The 16842-nt window shown below is 38.1% G+C and overlaps 1 protein-coding gene across 2 annotated transcripts in view; it reads right to left on the reverse strand.

Annotated features, from left to right (window-relative positions):
* Positions 1-16405, reverse strand: part of LOC128600327 (solute carrier family 45 member 4) — a 51317-nt gene extending 34912 nt beyond the window's left edge. The window contains exons 1-2 of one of the 2 annotated variants that reach the window (XM_053612707.1): positions 16261-16405; positions 14041-14153 (exon numbers count right to left, since the gene is read on the reverse strand). The gene's annotated coding sequence lies outside the window, so the exon portion shown is untranslated. Of the gene's footprint in view, positions 1-14040; positions 14154-16003; positions 16092-16260 lie in introns of those variants that run through there. The other variant, XM_053612708.1, reaches the window with a different exon arrangement.
* Positions 16406-16842: the final 437 nt, after the last annotated feature.

The following is a 16842-nucleotide window of genomic DNA, read 5'->3' on the forward strand; positions in this document are numbered from 1 at the left end:
TTCTCACAAAAGATCAAATTGAGGTTTAGGCACTCAAAAAAAAAAAAAAAAAAAAAAAAAAAAAAAACAGAATAGATGCAATACACGTTCTTTTACTCTTATGCTCTTTCTAAAATATTTAGCAAAAGATATTTAATTATGTTTTTAAAAATATCAAGCCTCGTAAAAGACAGGGGCCAGAAAAAGGGCGTGGAGTGAAAAGGAGATCAATATGGAGAATACAGCACAATGTACTTACTAGTAAAAGGCAGCAATTCCAAGAAATAGTCCTGAGCAAGTGCTTAATTTATTTGATGCTATTACATGTCTGAAAATAGCACAGCGGGACTTCCGACAGACCTTTAGCATACCAGCACTGACATTCCATTTGCATAGAGATTTTGACACTTTATAAGTAGCTATCTTAAATGTAAACGCAACCTGTTAAATTAAACCGCATTTCCCGAGCTGTATGGATGGGGTTCATATAATTATGCATTAATGGTGTCAGAAAAGATAACTGAAATGCCATTTATCTTCTATACATTTGCACACTCCAGTAAAGCGTCTGAAAGTTCATTATTAAAGCCAGCATGACAGAAAGCTTGCAAAATGATTTTCCATTATACATGCACTGACAACTTAAAAGTGGATTTGAAAATTCATTCCAGGCCAAATGCTTTTTCATTTTCACAGCTTTCCACCGGTTAATCAGCTCATTAAGGCAGGACTACCGCAAGTTAAGCCTAAGTAGTATTCAGCCCTGCAGACCAAGCATTTGCTTCAGCTTTAGAAGTTATACTGTGCAAAAACAAACAAACAAAAAAAAAACATGCTGCAATCACGTATTTATATTTGTCACTAACATTAGGTATAACTTTCTTAAATGTTAGCTCTCTCATCAACACTCTTATTCATTCATTCATCTTCAGTAACCGCTGCATGTTTTTGGGGAGGTGGCAGGAAAACAGAGAAACTTGAGGAAAACGATGCAGACATGAGGAGAACCTGCGAATCTCCACACAGGTTGTAACCTAAGCTCAGTATCGAACAGGAGACACTGAAGCTGCGAGGCAGTAATGCTATTTGCTTCGCCAATGTACCACCTCAACTATTTCATAACACATAATACAAATGAAAGAGACTATTTTGTGATATGATTTGTGCATTGAATTAGATGCACAGTGACAATACAGGTGAAGCAGATACAAAATAAATTTCATATCATATGTGCTGCCAATGCCACAGAGGTGTTCCGTCAGCCACGGCATTTAATACGGAGTCGTCTTTTTCTCTGAAGATGACGTGTGCCGACCCTGATGGGCTGACACGTGAAAAGCAATTTGCTGAGAATATTTAATGGCAAAGACAGGAGATACTTTCTAGTGCTAGACTTCAGAAGAAATCATTTAGGCCACTCTGTCAAGTCAAACAATATTAAATATACAAGAAAAGAGCAGCAGCAGTGAGTTGAGATGACCCATTATTTAGAGTTTATCTCTTTCAGAAGGTGCAAGCCAGCTTACCGTGCTAAAATAAGCCCATCATCCATGAACCGAGCGTCCTAATTCCACCCAGAGCCGTCCTTTCTTTTTCCACTCTCATGTCAGCGCCATTCAATTTTCTTTTAGCTGGAGTGCTATAGCATTCATCAATGAACCAGCAATAGGACAAAGCTTTTACCCAGAAGGTTTGCACCACAAAGGTGCAAAAATGCTTTGCACCAAAGCCGACATCAGAGCTGTGATACTGTTTGTTTAGCTCTCTATCCATGCATGCATATGAGCCTTCAATAGGTTACTAAAGACAAAACCTGATGATGTGATATAATTGATCACTACTTCTCGGAAACTGATCTCCTGACAAACGGCTATCATTATTCTCTCCATTTTCAGAATGCCGATTGGTCAGACGATGGAATATTATGAAACCCATGAGAGGTGACGCTGAAAGATTTAACCTTTCCAGCCTGTGACAGTAGATGGCAGAAGGCCTGCTGAACTCCAGTCACATGAGAAGTCAGGTGTTGGGGCAGTTGCAGCAGAGGTGTTGATGGTGGCTGGAGCCCAGTGTGGCAGACAGCGTGTTGGATTACATGCATTTCCAGACTTATAAATGTAGAACCTGAATGATGGTCTGTGAGAGAGGGGGACAGTTTTGACTCAGATGTGTCTAATGTCTACAAATCAAACTCAGCTTATGTGTCTCTAAGGGTGACAGACTGTACTGTACCTCTCACATTCAGCTGCTTTTATTTTCCAGCAAATTTCTTAACATGTGTAAATATTTGTATTAACATAAAAATATTCAACAACTGAGACATAAACTGAACAAGTTGCACAGATATTCGATGAACAGAAATGGAATAATGAGTCCCTGAACAAAGGGGGGGGGTCAATATTAAAATTAACAGTCAGTATGTGGTGGCCACCAGCTGCTTTAAGTACTACAGTGCATCTCATCCTCATGGACGGCAGCAGATGTGTCAGTTCTTGCTGTGAGATGTTACTCCACTGTACCACCGAGGCATTTGCAAGTTCTTGATCACGTCTGGGGGGGGGGGGGGGGGGGCATGGTTACACGTAATTTTCCACTGCAAGGACAATCAGCTGTCCTTCCTGTCTCCCTGTAGCACTGTCTTAGGCATCTTACATTACAGACATTGCAGTTTATTGCTCTGGTCACATCTGCAGTCCTCATGCTTCCCTGCAGCCCTCATGCCTCCCTGCAGCAGACCGATGGCATGTTCACGCAGGTGAGCAGGAAGCCTAGGCATCTTTCTTCTGGTGTTTTCCAGAGTCAATAGAAAGGTCTCTTTAGTGTCCTCAGTTATTGTAACTGTGAGCTTAATTGCCTAGCGCCTGTAAACTGTTCATGTCTTAAGGACTGTTCCACAGGTGCAGGTGCAATAATTGTTTATGGTTCATTCAACAAGCATGAAAAACATTGTTTAAACCCTTTCCAATAACAATCTGTAAAGCTTACTTGGATTTTACAAAATTATCTTTAAAATACAGTCTCTACAATATAAATATAGAATATGAATGTATAAATAAATATGAATGTATATATTTTACAGCATATACAGTGCATAATTGCAAACACAACACATGTTTATCAAAAAAGTGGCTATAAGAAAATAGCAAAACCATTGAAAATGCCCATCTCCACCATCAGGGCAATAATAAGAAGTTCCAGTCAACTGGAAATGTTATGAATCAACCTGGAATTGGAAGTGTGTCTCAGCGCACTGTGAAGAGGACGGTTCGAATGGCCAAAAAATCTCCAAGGATCACAGCTGGAGAACTGCAGATGTTAGTCGTGTCTTGGGGTCAGAAAGTCTCCAAAACTACAATCTGAAGTCATCTACATCACCACAAGTTGTTTGGAAGGGTTTCAAGAAAAAAGCCTCTACTCTCATCCAAAAACAAACTCGAGCGTCTTCAGTTTATAGTCAAATGGGATCGGGTTCTATGGTCAGATGAAACAAAAATAGCTTTTTGTTAATAAACACCAGAGGTGGTTCTGGAGCACACAGAGAGGTAGCCTTATGGAAAAGTACCTCATGGCCACGGTTAAATATGGTGGTGGCTCTTTAATATTTCGGGGCTGTTTTTCTGCCAGAGGACCTGTTCATTTTGTTAGGATGCATGGCATCATGGACTCTATCAAATATCAACAGATATTAAATGAAAACCTGACTGCCTCTGCCAGAAAGCTTAAAATGGGCCGTGGTTGGATCTTCCAGCAGGACAATGATCCAAAACATCATCAAAATCAACACAAAAATGGTTTACTGACCACAAAATCAAGATCCTGCCCTGACCATCCCAGTCCCCTGACCTGAACCCCATAGAAAACCTGTGGCGTGAACTGAAGAGGAGAGTCCACCAGCATGGACCTCGAAATGTGAAGGATCTGGAGAGATTCTGTATGGAGGAACGGTCTCAGATCCCTTACCATGTATTCTCCAAACTCACCAGGCATTATAGGAGAAGACTCGGAGCTGTTATCTTGGCAAAGGGAGGTAGCACAAAGTATAGACTAAAAGGGTGCCAATAATTGTTGCACACCTATATTTAACAAAGATTTATTTTGGATAAACCTGCGTTGTGTTTGCAATTGTTTGATATCTATGAGAGCAGAGTATTTTTGTGATTTTTTATTTTTTTTTAACCAAAGATTAAAAGGTTAAACAATAAAGACAATTTTTCACAGCCTTCTTTGCTCATATTTACCAAGGGTGCCAATATTAGTGAAGGACACTGCATTTATTGATGTCAAGAGTGTTCATACAAGTTTTGTTTTTTTTATTCTAATTGATGTGACCTTGATTCATTAATCCTATATCCTTCAGCCTGTGACCTGGAAAGCCATCTTTTCAACCCATCTTTTAAGACCTACCGATTCTTAATAGTCACTCAGAGGAATCCGTGAACAAGGACACGGAAGGCTTCTAGATTTACTTTACTCACATATGTGTGTGTGCGCACGAATGCTTTCATTAAGATTAATTTAGTGTGTAGGTCTAATTACTGCTCTGCATGGACAAATCCATTATTCAGTTAATACAACAGGACATGTCATGTTGAAAAGTGAAGTAAATTAAACTGCTTTAAAGTGAGTGAGCAAGGACATCTCATTTGGTAAAATCTTTGAATATGTCCTGCCTTTGTTTGCTTTCTTTGCATCCTTTCCTCATTTGCTCAGAAGGTGGAGCTAGGAAGCGAGGAAATTAGGATGTGCAATTTAAGAAATGGAGAACGCTGAATGTCTCGTTTCATTATTAAAAACAAATCTGTATTCTTCAATTCATCCTAAGGATGTTGTCAAACTTTTCCACTTAGCTCTAGGTTTTGTGAAAGTGTCGTCACTGAAGAAAATACATTCGGGAAGCATAGTGTCACTTTTTAGTCTTACTACGAGAAACAATAATGAACCAGTAGGCCAACCATAACCATGAACAGGTGCGAAAACATGTCTGTTGCATCACACTGAGCTGGCTTCATCAGCTATAACTCTTCCTGACAACGCTGAATTCCAGCTGCAGCTGTGAAACAAGGTGCTGACACAGTATGCGACCTTAAAAATCACATACAAACTGTAGCACCTCCAGCAAAGCACCTCCCTAAACCTAACCCTAACCCTAATACGCTGGCAGGATATTCAGCTCTAGGTCTGCATTCGCTTTAAACAAAAATACCTCTAAGAAATCTCCCTGATTAGCATTTTCAGTCATTCTAGCTGGGAGAGAAAGCCTCCGCTTCTTCAGGTACAGACTCAAACTGCCTTATACAACACCTCTCACACTGCTCCACCTTAATCATGTGAAACTTACTGGAATATTCCAGTGTGTGTGAGGGAGAGAACGTGAGCAATCTGTGGTAGAGCCGCCCACTTCCCATACACACTCCCACTGGTCTGATAAAGTTCTATCTTATCAGCATGAGACTTTCCCATTCTCCTTGCCTCTCCTTATGCCCAAGCCACAGGAGACAAAAAGGTCCCTTTCACACAGTATCACTTTTTGTCTCACACACCCTCCCACAGTATGCATACAGTTGTGAGAGTTTTGCACAGGAGAGTAGAGTGGGGACTGGAAGCTCTCCCTGTACACTTTCTGTACACAAAGCATCTTTTATGGGTCTCGGCTGTGTGTATATACGGCACAGAGTGTTAACCATTTCCATTTCTGCCAAACAAAATTATCAGAGCACTTGGTTTGCTAGCAATTACTCAAAAAAAAATAAGGTAATAAAAAATGCTTTACACTGGACCAGATGCAAAAATGTTCACATGATAATTTGCTGCAACCTGGCTACTACTGCTCTATGGAAAGAGAGAGAAAACTGGAAGAGAATGCTGAAGCTTTCCAATCATCCAATTATGTCAGCAAACACACTAATGACCAGACATTTCTATGCATTATATATGTATAGCTTTACAAACTAGAGTTTTCCTGTAGCCCAGTTATTCTCAAAGTGGGGTCTGTGAATCATAGCCAAGGGGTCTGAGATTTTTTAAATTTAGTTACAGTGGTGAAAATCACAATCTATTATTATTATATTAGTTCCTATTATTATTAGCCTGTTTGATTGGTCCCTTGAATTGACTGGGTTTACTCCATATCAACTCCAAAACAAATAGGTCTATAAATAATGTTAACTTGGACCTACTGTGTTTTGTCAGTGGAAAGTCCAGGAATAAAAAGCTCTTGGGCTTTAATACATAGACAAAATAGTACTGTGCCACTGGTAGCCAGTAGTGCCTGCCAACTACGAAGCTGCTAACTGGCTAGCTCAGTTTCACTGAAGAAGGTACTGACAGCAAGCTAGACCTATAAATGAACAAAAAACAAGCACAAATAATCAAACATACTGTGATATAATGCAGTGAGATATTTCATAAATTGTTCACTAAAATACTGAATTTCACCAAGAGATGAACAATATAGACACATTTCTACATTTAATACAGAAAATTTTCATTGCCGCATTTGAATGAAATTTTGGCTGGGATTCCCATGTAGTCTTAAGGTAGTGTATACTGTACATATCTAAATAATGTTCATGAAATAAATCTGTACTGAGGTACTAAATTTACTTAGTTATAGGTTTCAGTACACACACACACACACACACACACACACACACACACACACACACTAAGAAAACAATTTCCTTTAACACTTTTAGATTAAACTCAAACTCTTGGGTTAGGGCTAGTAATATCTTACTCTGAAAAGCTTGTTGTGTCAAATTCAAACAGTTTAGTTTGGCTGCTGAAGGATTGTGTTCATAGTATTAAATCTAAATAAGCAACTGACTTAAAACACACATAAAGGCTGATAAAGGTTTATTTCAACATATATCAGCAGTCGTAGTGATCTAACGATCTATCTGAGTCAAGTGATCTAACGATCTAAAGATGAGTTATGGCTGTGTTCTGGGCTGACTTTTGTTCATGTGCCATGGCTGACATTTTTTTTTTTTTTTTTTCAGATTCACTGTATGCTTATAATAATTTTTGGAATAGCAAAGAGTTTTTGTTTACCTATATTTTCTCTGGTCCTTTACTCAAGATTTTCTTTATTTAAAAAATAATAATAATAATAATTTACAGCACAGAGCCGTTGAATGCTCAAATTTGATTGGTCAGAAGGTGTTAATCAATTTTCTATAGCAGCAGCTCTGACAGTAGTGTCGGCTGCAATTCAAATCACAGGTTTATTTATTAATGTGCACATTCTAATACATTATGGTTTCTATAGTAACATCTTACAAAGAGATTTGTATGGTGGATGCTCTATATAGACAAATTGTTATTGTTATTGTTCATATAGTGAAGTTTTCTGTCTCCAGTGTCAGCACTATGTAACAGTCTGAGGTAAAGCTGTAACTTTACGTTTTCTGACATGGGAAAGTCTTCAGGATGGAGGACTTTGTGCTTTGTGGTTTCTCAGTAACAGGACAAAATCCTTTTAAATAAATACAACTTTGTAAAAGAGGCTGGTAAGGGAACGACTGTGTATAGCGGTTATAATTTAACTAACTTGTTTCATTCAATGTTCCACTATGTGAAATGTAACCATAAAGGGATAAAATGTATGGCATGTAAAAAATAAATAAATAAATAAATAAATAAATAAATAAATAAAATGGAATCATTGCCAAATATCTGTCATATAAGAAGAATAAAACATGTGATTAATGGAAAATCATCAACATCAAGGTGGTAACATTAACTCAACTTTGCATCATATTACCCTGGTGTTGATTATTTTCCTATAAAAGAATGCCCTGTTGTGCTTTATTCTTCACTTATATCAATGCCATGACACTGTAATACCAAATCTGCGTATAATTTATGCGACCCTGAGTTAGCAGCAGATTAGTTTTGATGCTTGACATGTCACATCATCATGTGACATACTACAAGTAGACTAAGCTTCACAGTCGACTGTTGTGATGATCTAAAATAAGTGATAATTTATCTAAAATACAACTCAATCACTTGACTCAGAGAGCTGATTATGTAAGCATTTGTCAATGTTTAGGTATACTTTTAGGAAAATCTTATGATGGTGCCATGTAGCCTTTTGTACTGTATGCCTTATGAACAAGTAAAGTGTTAAGGTTTTCGCTGGAAACCTGTGCATGAAAGTACAAATGGATAACCAGCGGGTTTGTAGCCAGAAATAATCTGATACTTGTAGCCAGCTCAGTGTGTAATATACAGTGGGGGAAATAAGTATTGAATGCATCAACATTGTTTTCAGTAAATATATTTCCAATGAGGCTATTCACATGAAAGTTTCACTAGATATCAGTATTAACTCAAGAAATCCGGAAATATAAAGGATTCACAGCATTAAAGTCCATAAATAAGGTATGTGTACAAAGGAAAAAAGTATTGGACACACTAAGAAAAAGCAGTTCTCCAAGGCAAGGTAAGGCAACGAACCAGCTGAAATCCATAAGTAGTTGGAAAGTAATTATATCTCCTATCTATGCAAATTAATATCAGCTGGGTTAGTAAATTGATGGTCTATAAAAAGGCTTTTTGTTACCAAGGTGTCACACAAGAAACACCTCATGATGGGTAAAAGCAAAGAGCTCTCCCAAGACCGTCGCACAATTATTGTTGCAAAACATATTGATGGAATCGGATACAGATGTATTTCAAAACTTCTGAATCTTCCAGTAAGCACCATCGGGGCCATTATCCGCAAGTGGAAGCAACATCACTCAGTCATCAACCGGCCATGCACAGGAGCTCCTCGCAAGATTTCTGACCAGGGAGTCAGAAGAATAGTCAGAAGAGTAGCCCAAGAGCCAAGGACCACTCGGAAAGAGCTCCAGAAACACTTGGAGGCAGCAGGTGTCATCGTCACAGAGAAAACAATAGGTAATGCACTCCATTGTTCACGCTCATCCTCAAGACTCCATTACTAAAGAAAAGGCATGTTGAAGCTCGTTTAAAGTTTGCTACAACTCATTTGGACAAGTCTATGAAATACTGGGAGGGTAGTCTGGTCAGACGAGAGCACAGTTGAAATTTTTGGCTGTCATACTACACACCATGTTTGGAGAAGAAATGGCACTGCACATCATCCTAAAAACACTATACCAACAGTGAAGTGTAGAGGAGGAAGCATCATGGTGTGGGGCTGTTTTTCATCGCATGGTACTGGCAGACTTCATATAATTGATGGAATGATGAATGGAGCAGGAAGTTTCTTGAAGCTGTCATTACAAACAAAGGCTTCTCCACTAAGTATTAAATACATTTCAGTTAGTGTGTTCAATACTTTTTTCCTGTTTCATTCTGCTTTATTACACATAACTTCATTTATGGACTGTTTGGATTTCTTTATATGTGTGGATTTCTTGAGTTAATAACAAAGTCTGGTGAAAATTTCATGCGAATAACCAAATTGACACGTTCAATACTTATTTCCCCCCCGCTGTACATCAGACAGTCCATACACAACAGCTTAAATTAAATGTGTGCACCAAAAAGAAAGTGTTCAATTAAATCCCACTGCATTATTTATGACACAAATTCTGAGAAGAGAAGTAACTGTGAGTCTGGATGAGCATGCGACTGGGGGAAGCCCATTAAAGCTAACTCCAGCTTGACATTAAGCAGCTAGAAGCATCTGGCCAGACCTGGCAATGTGCAGCGTGAATGAGAGTCATCCATATTTGATTTTTTAATCAACTTTGAATGTCGCACAGAGCCTCATGCATGCATGCATGAGGTGGATGGCAGAGCAGGCAGGTGCTCATCAATGTCCTGTCAGAAGGTGTGGAAAATCCTCCTGCCTAACAACATGTTGAAATAATGAACAGCAATACAACTCAAATAAGTGTTAGTTTTTGCTTCGAACTTTCATGTGTACTGAAAAAAAAATACAATATGTTCTTTTTCCAACAATAATTCCATGAAATATTAAACCATACTAACAAACAACTCAGCATAAAGCTAGTGATGGCATCAAGCTTGTCAAGGTTAGGTTGACAGATGGAAGCTGCCCAAACCTTTACAACGTAAACAGTCGTCAGAGAACAACAAGCTGCAGGACGTTAGCTAGCCCTCATGCTAACGTTATACTTGGACCTTTGCCAATTTTTCACCAGGTCAGCGAGATAGCTAACTTGAGACTCAAGAAGCTTGACGTGATTTTAATTATGCATGCATCTCTCTTTGAGCACAAAACCCTTTTGACAATTTACATGTACACAACAACTTGTAAAAAAAAAAAAAAAAAAAAAAACCCGCGATGTCTCGCTCAGTGGAAAGGAAACAAAGAAAACAGTAAGATGATAAGGTGCATTTTAGACTGATAAGACAGTAATTTGAGAACACTTTCCTGAGCAGGTTTGTTTCAATGCTTGAAATAAAACCACAGGGAAACAATGACCTTGTACTGACAGGGAACGGGGGTGGGGAGATAAGCTGCAACAACCGTTCCTTTCCCATCGAAACACCTCGGTGTGCTCCCACGCACCTCATCCTACATCAGAATACAATACAGGTCATGTGAGGGTGATGCGCTAAAAAAGCAGCTCAAAGCTCCATCACTAGGATGCAGGCCTCATTACGATCAAGAGAGCATGTGCAGTCAACCCACCTCTGATCCCACTTGATATTTGGCACTCTATGGCTTATGTAAATGGTAGCTCATGCTAATGCTCATGGATAGCAAAACCTATAAATTGTCCGACAGCTTATCCTACAAATTAGAAATATTCTTGTAGGCAATTGTCTACTAGTCACATGCAATACTCAGAAATGCTGCAGTAGTCAAGTTGTAACCAGTAACATTAAGCTAAAACATTTTACTGCTTCAGAGGATTGCAATGTTAATGACTAATCTTAGATAAGCAATAAAACATAATGGGGCATGCTGTTATTGGAAAATAATCAACAAAGAAGTGGTGTAAGGTGGCCCAACATGAAGCATAGTTACCACTGTTACCACCCTGAAGTTGATTATTTGCCAATAACGCCATGTCCCAAGGGGTTTTAATTTTAGTATAATAAATGAAACAATGACATGCTTCATGCATTTTTAATCCAATTTACAGTTACGTGTAATGTTGTGATGAGAGAAGTTACTTCCTGTTATCACCCATGTTATAAACAGTCGTTTCCTACCATCTTTGTTTTTCTCTCAAAGTTAATATGAAAAAAGTGTGTGTGTGTGTGTGTGTGTGTGTGTGTGTAGAATGCTGTTTGTGGATGAGTACATGCACAAGTGTATAATATTTATTTATTGTTTATTTATTTCCCTTTAATGTAATCTCCCCATCTCTTAAAGGCTTTAACTGTCCACAAAAGTAATTTTATATATTACTAACAAAGTCCTTATTGTCCTCTGAAGAAAGGAGGTGGTATTCGGTTTATTAATGGAAAAAAAAAAATACAAAACAACCGATTGGATTAAATAGATGACTACATTTGTAAAATATACCCACCACAAGAAAAAAAATAGAATGAAGACTTTCAAGACGCCCACTACCTTAGTAATGAAAAAAACACTGATTGCAAAACAACACTTTACAGTTTCCCTACACAAAACAGAGAAGCCAAGGTGGTCAGAGTCTGTATAAGATGAAACATGGGCGCTGAGGACAGAGATGTTTTTAGGTGAAATTACAATGTAGGTTACTATTGTAGGTGCTTTTTTTGCCCTGAGACTTGCAGTTAGTAGAGTCTGGGAGACTCTCTGTACTCGTCCATACAAAGAAAGATAAAGTGTTTCTTAAAAATACTTTTTATAGAGAGTTATATTTAACCAGGTGTTGTGTATTGTTGGTAAAAACTTTATATACGAGAGGCACAAAGGTGCAGGATAAAGTCTCAAGTAACAGAAGGTCACAAGTTAATTTGAGATCTTTTAAAGTCAGTGTAGTCATTCAGCCATGACATATCTGGTGTCTAAAACTTACTTATTAGGTTTTGCACTGGCGCTATGAACTTAATACAGATAACCCAAAATCTTGCTTTAGATAAGCTTTATCCATCCATCCATCTATCCATCCATCCATCCATTTTCAGTACTGCTTATCCTACCCCGGGACACAGGGAAGCCTGGAGCCTATCCCAGGGAGACACCCTGGTCGTGGTACCAACCACAGGGCACAGTCGTGCACAAACTCACACATGCATTCACATACAGACAATTTAGAGATGCCAATCAGCCTACAACACATGTCTTTGGACTGGGAGAAGAAACCGGAGTGCCCGGAGGAAACCCCCGAACCATAGGAAGAATGGAAGAACATGCAAACTATATGCACATAGGGCGGAGGCGGGAATCAAACCCCCAAACCTGGAGATGTGAAGTAAACGTGCTAACCACCAAGCCATAGATTTTAATTCAAAGCATAATGCTATTATCATCTGCATAACTTCCATCTTCCAGCTTTGGTAGACAGGGTCTAGTGAGTGAAAAGGCAACATAGTGAAGATTTGATCATGTTTTTAGATATTAGATATTTTTAGACAAGGTTTTCAGCTATATTATCCTCTAAAGAAGACACCATCATTGTCATCCATGAAACATGGCTGATCCACAACAATTGGGGTAAGAGTGAAAATAAACTATTGCATTCATTTCTTCTGATTGGCTGATTCCATTTAAAAAAAAGGCAAAGAAATATACAATTTTCAAGCAGAACACAGATTAATGTCCCTGTGCTGGCTCTGTATCCATTACACGATCCAGGTTAAGGTTTTACTGTTTGTTGTTAAAGCTCTTAAAATGAAAAGAACTTTGACCTTAAAACATTCTATGTCTCAACAGCAGACTTTACAGGTTTGATAGCCCATGTGAAATCATGATCATGACAGCACAGTCAATAAAATAATGCACAGAATCACATATAGTAGTTTTATATTCTACAATTTTTTTTATTTTTATTTTTTTATTGGGGTGTTTCGAGTAATGCCCTATTGAAAGGATGGACTTGTCAATCATACAGAGTTTCATTTATTGTGTTTACTTGTGGTTTGTTCAATTAAGCATTCATTGATTTTAATTTAACAAGTTTCAATTTTAATATGCATAAAAAGCTAAATAAATCGTTACAGCCATGCACCTATATAAATGCTTATTACTGCTTGTTGCTTTTTCTTCTTCCCATTATTACTAAACAAAAACAAATAAATACAGCAGTTGGTTTCAGGGTTCAGTTTTCAATTCAGTGTGACAAGAATTTTAGTTTTGGTTAAAAATTTCATTTCAACAGTTAATTATTTCACTTCAGGTAGATAATGCAGGAGCTGTAGAGTCCCCCCCCCCCCTTTTCCTTTTCATGATTATGAGTGATGCATGCTTCTATTCATGCGGTGAAATATCTACGTCTGGTGTAATATTGATGGCAGTGTTGCATGTTTATGATGATTAATACACACACTTGTTATTATTGCATGTGACCTCCATACAGGGAAATCCAGTGACTGAATTAATTGCAGCTTTTGACAATTAACCAATACCGAGAGTTAATAAACTGGCTTGTGCAGAGCTGCTCAGCTCATCAGTAATAAATAGAAACTCAGCAAAATGTTTCGCACATGATGTTCATTTAGATAGGATAACGTTTGACATTTTAGATCTTTTGCCGTCTCTATAAAATCAATATTAATTGTATTGTAAAGAAGCAATGATATTCAAAATGAAAGACAGTCTTTATTTTGTTGTGGAAACTATGTTATGTCATAAAACGCATTAATAAAAAGTAGAATAAGAGTTCAGACGTTTGGAGTTTTGGTTCCCTTTTTACATCATCTCTCTCAGAAGTCATGTGCACGGCTCAGCTGAATCAAATAGTATTGAGCAATCAATAACAATGAGATGGGAACTAATGACTTCTTTTCTAATACACCTCTTGGGAATCACTTTCACATTAGAAAGTTAGAAAGCATCAATTAAAAAGCAGTCATGTAGATTTACTACCTAATCGCCAATGTGTTTGTTTGAGGGTGTGGTGCATAGACTATTCACAACCGCAAATATATCCCAGCGGCCGAATCAGGGCTCGGATGACTCACCAAAAGGCCTTGAAAGCTTCATAAATCTCCTGTTCCTGCATGCAGCAACTCTTTAACAGACGTGGCTCTGCACTGTCATCAGCCGTGTGCCAGCTAAGCAGCAGTTTTGGCACCTGGGAAGGTCAAACAAAATGCCAGCAGTCAATATGTAGCTCTGGAAAGCATAGCAAACAGCTGATACACAAGACCACAGGTATTCTATGAACTCTGGAGCAAAACAGCAATGCACTCTGCCTTTTCTGCTTTGCATCAAGCTCTTCTAAACAGGTCATATTTGCATCTGATTTCAATGCAGCACAGACGAAACCAGCGAATGATGAACTCAGCATATTTCTCGCACATGACTCAGTGGTGAGAACCCTTTATCAGCACCAATCACTTCTGCTTTAATGAAAGTTATCACCACTAAGGGTGCTTTCTGGTTTATTGTCACTAGATGGAATATACAGGAAAAACGCAAACGCTAGGGATCATATTTTCCCCACATGCAATATGACACTCATATGATATCAGATCTCTGAGTGTTTCTCAACATATGATACTAATTTGCTAGTAAAGTAAGGCTGTCAGGGTTCCCTCTCTCCAATTACTTTCTTTCAGCTAGATGCAAAGTAGAAATAACGATCCGAACCCAGCGGCATCAAAAAAAAGTTAAAAAAGAAGAAGAAAATGACGTGTATGATCGATTAAGAATGTGGCAGTGCATCAGAGTGTCAGATATGAGATTAGTGCTTCCTTATCAAATACTATTTATCTCAGTCACGGTGGAGAGGAGAGCATATATTTAGAAAGCCTAAACTTGGAGAAGGATTTAAAACACAGGTTAATGTTTATATGTTTGTTATTCTATCAAAAGAGTGATAAGGAAGTCTAAAATGGTCATATTGTTATTGTCATTCTATTTGGCATGGAACGGCCACTGACACATACCACCATACGTTTTTACTACAAGATTTTTTGTTTGTTTACATGCTATATTATTCTAGATTCATTTCTGAAAAGGTTACAAGCACATTAAAACAGTATCCATACTAACTAAATAGCACAATAATTGCATTTCAGCAGTGAGCTGAACCATCTGTACCAAAAAGCATCAGGTTGTACAGTGATGACACCGTGACTTTTCTTTTACCATAATGCCCTCCATATTCATTGGAACCTTCAGAAGACTATATCTTACAATAGACTACAATACAGTAGCCTAAATCTGCGAAGTCCAGGTTGCCAAATTGCGCGCATATTTTTAAATACTTCAAATATCCTTAATATACAGTTATAGATATGACTTTGATGCGTTTCGGATACTTTGCTAGTTTTTTATGGGATCTGTTTCTAGTCAGAAAAGTTATAGTTACACGTTTTAGAGAACTGCTGTAGGGTTTGGAGTCAGGGAATATATTTATTAATTTATTTTTCTTAAATCTGGCAACCCTACTGCGTACCAGAGGTCGGAAAAAAATAATAACAGAAATCAATAGGCTATGTCGCTGTGTGCAATGCACGCAACTGGCAACTAAATCCAGCAGGCTTCTGTGTTTGTGTGTAAACTAATACATACATACATACATACATACATACATACATAAAAAGCTCTAATACCAATAATAATAATACACTGAAAATAAAGTCAATAAAGATGGCATGCTTATATATAGGCTGCTCACGATATGAATGCATTTTTAAAGTATTTAATCTGATTACAATTTTTTTTTTTTTTGTAAATGAAGCTCGGATGCCAGCAAAGACAGAGAGAGAGAGAGAGAGAGAGAGAGAGAGAGAGAGTGTGTGTGATGCGGTCCCATAAATTATACACCTCTATGAAAGTCCCTACATCTGGCAACAAGAGCAAGAAAGAGCGAGAAAAAGCAAGATGCACTTGACTCTCAGATTATCATCAACGTTTTCTAAATATCCGCTAAATCAAGCATATAATGAGTTCATAACATGAACCTGATACCCTTACTGTTCTGACAGCTCTCTGGATCTGGATCTGGACACCTCGATGACTCAGTACATCTACAACTTCACTCAAATGATCACATGCTACTTACTGCGTGTTCAGAAACATGGCTATACTGAATAAAACGAGGATGACAAACCAGCAGGTTTATTATTACTGCTGCTACAGTATCGAGTGACAGCGTCGAGTCAGGCGCGCGACCCGAGATGCTGCTCCGGTATAATAAACCCACACGCACTCGCCATAAATAAAATACTCACCCAGAAACCCGTGTGTTCGTGCACAGTGCCCTGTAGTGTGTCCCTCCGACAGTACGCGTCTTTACAACAGTCCCTGGATGTGCGGGGGTTTTTTTATTATTATTATTTATTTATTTATTTATTTTGTATTGGTGCACTCATCCTCTGAGACGTCTTGCAGTTAAATCCACTTTAAATACGCCTTTAAAGGGAATATCAGTCGGAAATAAACGGACCGCTTCCGCTGACGCAACTAAATATATTTGCATACGGGGCGGGGTTTAAGCTTAAAGCTACAGACCAGAAATATTGACCAATATAGTCTCAATGGAGGTTTCTGCTATTTTCTGATTGTTGTTTTAACACAATGACAAGTGTTATACACTCCCAGATTTAATACAACCTCAGCTAATGCTAATGAGATATGCCATGCAAAAAAAAAAGCATTCTTTATATCAGTGGTATTTAAAATAGGGTCCCAAGAAGCATCCATGAAGCATAGAATATATTTAGGCTATGTATTATTTTTATGTTGTTACAGTGGTGGAAATCACAGCCCACATTATCAAAGTTATTATATTTAAGGGTCCAAGCACCAAAATC

Source organism: Ictalurus furcatus, chromosome 24, assembly GCF_023375685.1.
Source record: "Ictalurus furcatus strain D&B chromosome 24, Billie_1.0, whole genome shotgun sequence".
Taxonomy (NCBI): Eukaryota; Metazoa; Chordata; class Actinopteri; order Siluriformes; family Ictaluridae; genus Ictalurus; species Ictalurus furcatus.